Source organism: Oncorhynchus kisutch, unplaced genomic scaffold, assembly GCF_002021735.2.
Source record: "Oncorhynchus kisutch isolate 150728-3 unplaced genomic scaffold, Okis_V2 Okis01b-Okis20b_hom, whole genome shotgun sequence".
Taxonomy (NCBI): Eukaryota; Metazoa; Chordata; class Actinopteri; order Salmoniformes; family Salmonidae; genus Oncorhynchus; species Oncorhynchus kisutch.
This window is the reverse complement of record NW_022261978.1, coordinates 7,788,375-7,794,815: the sequence shown is the minus strand read 5'-3', so window position 1 is coordinate 7,794,815 and position 6,441 is coordinate 7,788,375.

Genomic DNA, 6,441 nt, shown 5'->3' with positions numbered 1-6,441 from the left:
TTCATACCATTAAATATTGTACTTTAATTAAAGGAGCAATCTGGGATTCCAACAACAACAAAGTGGTACCACAACAAAGCAGACACATCAGATGAGGGATGAGGCTGGAGAAATGTAACCACTCAAATGAATTGTCTGAGCTATGGATGTAAGGTCTGACCAGCTAAACATCTAATTCTAGTTTTAACCCTTTACAGTCAGGAGACTATATTGACAGGCCCACATTGAAATGTTTCTGTAAGAAAACGATTAGAGAGTGTAAAACAATTAAAAAAAATATTAATCCACTATGTTAGTTCTTAACACTTAGAGGCACAACGTCCCTGGGATGCTTACAGTGATATTTTAGTCACTCTCTCCAATTTGTTCCATCGCACTTGATTTAATTTCGAGTAAGATAGCAGCCTACATGTTGCCTAGCTTCCCAGACTCCATGCTCCGGCCAAACACTACGCCACGTCCGCGGACGCTAGTTTTCTCTCCGCAATGAAGTGTGTAGCAAACGACAGATCAGCGGAAGGATTTAGTGTGAGTCGTCAGGCTAGCTTACACAAGAAAAGACTTGTAATATTGGTAGTCACCGTTTGGATGCCACGGTGATACAGTCTACACTGCTCAATGGGAAGAGTGACACAATGACATGAGGCAGGCACAGTGTTCTAGCTCCTGCTTTCCTCAGTAAGAAATGGGAAGTAGCTAGACAGTGTAGTTAGACAGTGTAACCAATATCAGGCCAGGGGAATGGCTAAAGCACATTTATCAGTGATGTAAAGTACTTAAGTAAAACTACTTTAAGTTTAAGTATATTTTTGACCATTTTTACTCCACTATATTTCTAAAGAAGATAGTGTACTTTTTACTCCATATCTTTTCCCTGACACCCAAAAGTACTCATTGCATTTTGAATGCTTAGCAGGACCAGAAAATGGTCCCATTCACGTACTTATCAAGAGAACATCCCTGCTCCTCCCTACTTCCTTTGATCTGGCGGACTCACTAACACGAACGCTTTGTTTGTAAATCATGTCTGAGTGTTGGAGTGTGCCTCTGGCTATCCGTAAATTAAAGCACTGTGTTAGTGCTGGGATTGAACAAGAGCCTGCACACCATGTGGATGAGCTGTCCAGAACCGGAGTTGCAGGCCCCTGATATACTGTTATTAACTGTCATTAAGCATTTGAGGTGACTGTCATTATAAAACTGTTTGTACACATTTGATGTATTTTAGCAGGGCTTTGGGAGGATTGGATAGTAACTCCTGATCCAATACATGTTAAGGGCTTTAAACAACTCAGTCTGTGCTCACAAAGTAGTTTTATCACCACAGACAGGAGTTTGACCTGAGACACCCCAGTGCTTTGGCTCACGTCAGAATTATTTCCATGATTCAATCCATTAAAATGTCACAGCCAGTAAAAATCTAAATATGGATGTGAAATGTCAAATGCTTGTGGCATGTATCCACAAAACCACCAATCTTGGCTCGGTTAATTCAGATTTTATTTCCCAGATCACATATCTCGCTGTAAATCTATTACGGTGGCAGCAATGTCAGGACCTCATGGTCGATTAATAAGGTAATATAATGTGCTGGCCTGTATCAGATCTCTCTGTGGTCCACAGTAAAGGTATGAGGTCTTCACCTTTCAGCATGCAGTGTGAAGTCAATGGAGGGATAAATGTAATATTAATCTAATACATTTACAAGGTTGAACACTTGGATAAAATGGGGAGTTGTGTTTTTCAGCAAGATTTTCAGATCTTTGGACAAACAAGTAGTCAAAATAATTACTGTCAGTAACCTTCTCCAACCATGAGCCGAAACTGGGTGTCAGAAATACATCCAGCTTCCACAGCAATATATCTCAGGTAATTTGGCATTGCTTTATTGCTTCATCAGCAGATCTGCTTCCATTTGAGCCGCACACCAGAGGATATGACCATATATAATATATATTGTAGGAAGACACAGTCAGGTCCATAACAGAGAACATAAATAAACTTGGAATCCCACAACCTCCTTTCAGCTGCAGCTGTTGGAACACAAGTATCTCTGGGGGAGCAGGGGACTCTTCCTAGCCAAGCCTTCTGGAACAGAAAGGACAAGTGACAGCCCAATCCACTAGACGACCCCTCCAATGATCAATGTTTAGTATTATTATTTTTTTTTGTAAAAACAACAGAGATCGCAGGAAGACACAGTCAATGACAATAAAAGTAAAGTCCATAACAGAGAACATAAATAAACTGGGAATCCCACAACCTCCTTTCAGCTGTTGGAACACAAGTGTCTCTGGGGGAGCAAGGGACTCTTCCTAGCCAAGCCTTTTGAAGGGTCAGGACAAGTGGCAGACCGATCTCCCAATGATCTATGTTTAGAAATGATTAATTGGAAGACGGATTTAAATCATGGGGAAAATTGAGTGTTCCTGTCTGCCTGTGAATGAGTTGAATAGAAGGTGTTGAATAGAAGTTTGTTCAGTTTAACTGCTGCTCTGGTAATAGCTTTGACCTCTATGGCAGCTGTTATATCTGGGATGACTGAAGACCTGATGATAGGAGCCTCTGCTTAATAGTCCTGCAATTTATCCCACGAACAGGGCCATGTACCAAAACCTCATAATATGTTGAACAGTCATAATAACAGTCAACTTTAGTATCACAATCATCTCAATAATGTTGTACTCAACTTGTTGGATCAGAATCAGGGCTGTGTTCATTAGGCACACCGTAGCAAAACTATAAGAAGCTGGTGGCCACCGGCTTCTTAAGAAGGCATTGTTCAATGCTCAATGTTAAATTCAAGTCTTTCTACCATCACGTCTAAGCCAATATGACAACAATTTCAATGAGCCTTGAGCATTCTACTTGGATGAAATTACACAACACACCCCGCCTCTCGTCATGTTCCGTTTCCGAGAACCACCTGATTTTTAATTGAATTCATTGAATTATTTCTCAAAAATGCGTTAAGATACAGATGTCAACAACCCTTCTAGGGTTAGAATTTCATTAGGATCCTCATTAGCTGTTGCTAAAGCAGCAGCTACTCTTCCTGGTGTCCACACAACACAAAACATGACATCATACAGAACTTTAATAGACAAGAACAGCTCTAGGACAGAACTACATTCATTTAAAACAATAATAATGGAAGTTAAAAAGTCCTGTACAGACACAACACTGAGATAAACAGAGAGACCTATTACTGTAGACCCACATTAACATACATATGTTACATTTACACTCATTAGCATCTATCAGGTACACAGATACCTATCAGTATACAGGCCTACACGTTATTTAGGTCAGATAGGGGAGAGGCGTTGGGCCGTGACGTGTTATTTTAAATGTATTTTCTGTAGCTCATTTTGATGTGATCATGGCTCTATATAATACTATGGGTTTCCTTGTGAAGATACTATCTATGGATGAAATGTTGTTTAAATCCCCTAAGAAATCATGGTATTTGTTTTGTTCCAGTTTGGTGAGGAATCACCCCAACAGCTTTCTAATAGCTAGAATAATGTGGCACACAGACTGACTTTCTAGCTAATCTTCCTTCCTCAAGTAGTCATAGTTTCCTCTTTCAGAACCTGTTCATAATCCACTTCCCTCTTCCTATTTACATGATGAACACTACATTTGTTCAAAATCTCAACATTGAAGTGACATTTGGAACTCTGAATTGGAGCGAATTTGGAAATCGCATGTTGACCATCTTAGAGAATGGAAAGGAAACAATGTAACATATATGTCAACAATCTTTCCTCCAAAGGACCCTTCTATGGATTAAATGAGGTGAAAATCCACAAAATAACGTTTTTTTTGTTGCTCTAGTTTCTTCATATACCCTAATAGCTTCTCTAATACAATCATGTGTCACACAGACTGACTTTTTAGATAATCTTCCTTTCTCCAGTACTTAATGTTTCCTCTTTCAGAACCTGTTCATAATCCACTTCCCTCTTCCTATTTACTTGTTGAACACTAAGTCTGTTCAAATTCACAACATTGAAATGACATCAGTGTGGAACCAATGTGTCTGATCAACTTGCCCTCACACTCCAAGGCCTTGGGGCAGGACCTTTCTCTTTAGGTCATATAGAATCATGATTCCAGAGTCTCTTAATGGTTGCGTGCCACGTCAGATTGCAATATCATATGATGCGTTTAGCTGCTTTGTTAAAGGGATAGTTCACCCAAATTACACATTTGTTTCCTTAACCCTGTAAGCAGTCTATGGACAAGGTATGACAGCAATCTATGCTTTGGTTTAGTTTCCTTGGCAGTGGCTGGCACTGCTTCTAAATAACATGTTGTGGTACAAATCTCATCTGACCAATATTTTTATGCATCATGTTCAAATCATCTATAAGGGACTTTGTTGACCTCCACAATTAATTTTGAAATAGTTTTTAATGATTTGTGCAAAAATATATATAATATCGAAACTAAACCAAAGTATGCATTGCTGTCAAACAGTGCCAAGGAAACTAAACCAAAGTATGCATTGCTGTCAAACAGTGCCAAGGAAACTAAACCAAAGTATGCATTGCTGTCAAACAGTGCCAAGGAAACTAAACCAAAGTATGCATTGCTGTCAAACAGTGCCAAGGAAACTAAACCAAAGTAGGCATTGCTGTCATACAGTGCCAAGGAAACTAAACCAAAGTAGGCATTGCTGTCATACAGTGCCAAGGAAACTAAACCAAAGTAGGCATTGCTGTCATACAGTGCCAAGGAAACTAAACCAAAGTAGGCATTGCTGTCATACAGTGCCAAGGAAACTAAACCAAAGTATGCATTGCTGTCAAACAGTGCCAAGGAAACTAAACCAAAGTATGCATTGCTGTCAAACAGTGCCAAGGAAACTAAACCAAAGTATGCATTGCTGTCAAACAGTGCCAAGGAAACTAAACCAAAGTATGCATTGCTGTCAAACAGTGCCAAGGAAACTAAACCAAAGTAGGCATTGCTGTCAAACAGTGCCAAGGAAACTAAACCAAAGTAGGCATTGCTGTCAAACAGTGCCAAGGAAACTAAACCAAAGTATGCATTGCTGTCATACAGTGCCAAGGAAACTAAACCAAAGTATGCATTGCTGTCAAACAGTGCCAAGGAAACTAAACCAAAGTATGCATTGCTGTCATACAGTGCCAAGGAAACTAAACCAAAGTATGCATTGCTGTCAAACAGTGCCAAGGAAACTAAACCAAAGTATGCATTGCTGTCATACAGTGCCAAGGAAACTAAACCAAAGTAGGCATTGCTGTCATACAGTGCCAAGGAAACTAAACCAAAGTAGGCATTGCTGTCATACAGTGCAAAATTTCATTATTTTTTTTTCAAAGTTTGGGTTTGGAATTCATTGGAAACTGCAAAGACAAGTTTAATCTATTTATAGATGTTGACGAACCATCAGTATCTTACCAGTAATGTGGAAGTTGGACATGAATGAATTTGCAAAAGCAAATTTAATTAATTAATCAATGCCAATGATTAATCCTACCTGGGTAGGCTATCTGGGTATTACACTTTAATAACCAGAGATGTTGCTTCATCCAGGTTAATATGAGAAGTTTAAAAGTGTCTCATTTGAATGGAAGAACATGTATGTTCAACAATTTAACTTATTAAATTGAATGAGACGATAATCCATACAATCTCCATTGATTGGATATCATAAGTGTAAACAGTAGATCAAATGTTGGGAACATTCAACACCGTGGTCTACTCACGAGGAAGACAGAGATACATATCGCTGGTCAAGTTTATATCTCCTGAATTTCAATCGGCTGGCTCTTTGTCCTCACTCGAGAAATTAATAATGACCGAGCGTCTGAAACGCGCTAGGCAGAAATAGCCCTACGTTTGGCCAAACGCTCTATTTCTCAGATTTCTATAATTAGCTTTATCAGCCCTCATACAGAAATGTATTTTTTATTTTTTACCTTTATTTAACTAGGCAAGTCAGAGGTTAAGAACACATTCTTATGTTCAATGACGGCCTAGGAACTGCCTGTTCAGGGGTAGAACGACAGATTTGTACCTGGTCAGCTCGGGGATTTAAATATGTTCAACGTGAGCGAGTCTGACCATGACTCAGAGAACACTATGATGACGCAACAAATGTGTTTGACGGATCGGGGAAAATAACTTATATAAACGCTTGTAGGTAAGGATGACAGCAGTGATACGGATATCACGTATTATTGATATCTATATAGCATATTGATGTGAATCACACTGCTGCACTCTCATTTAGGTATTTGCACCTTACGGATTGTGGGTGTTCTGGATGGCTGTTCACAAATCTAAATGTGTATTTCAACCCAATAATGGTTGAATTCAAGAAGTTTAAGTTGCCTATCAATAATTGTTTTTGAAACCAGTGGACAGCCAGTGAAAAATGCGCTCTTGCAACAGCTGCATAGTGTG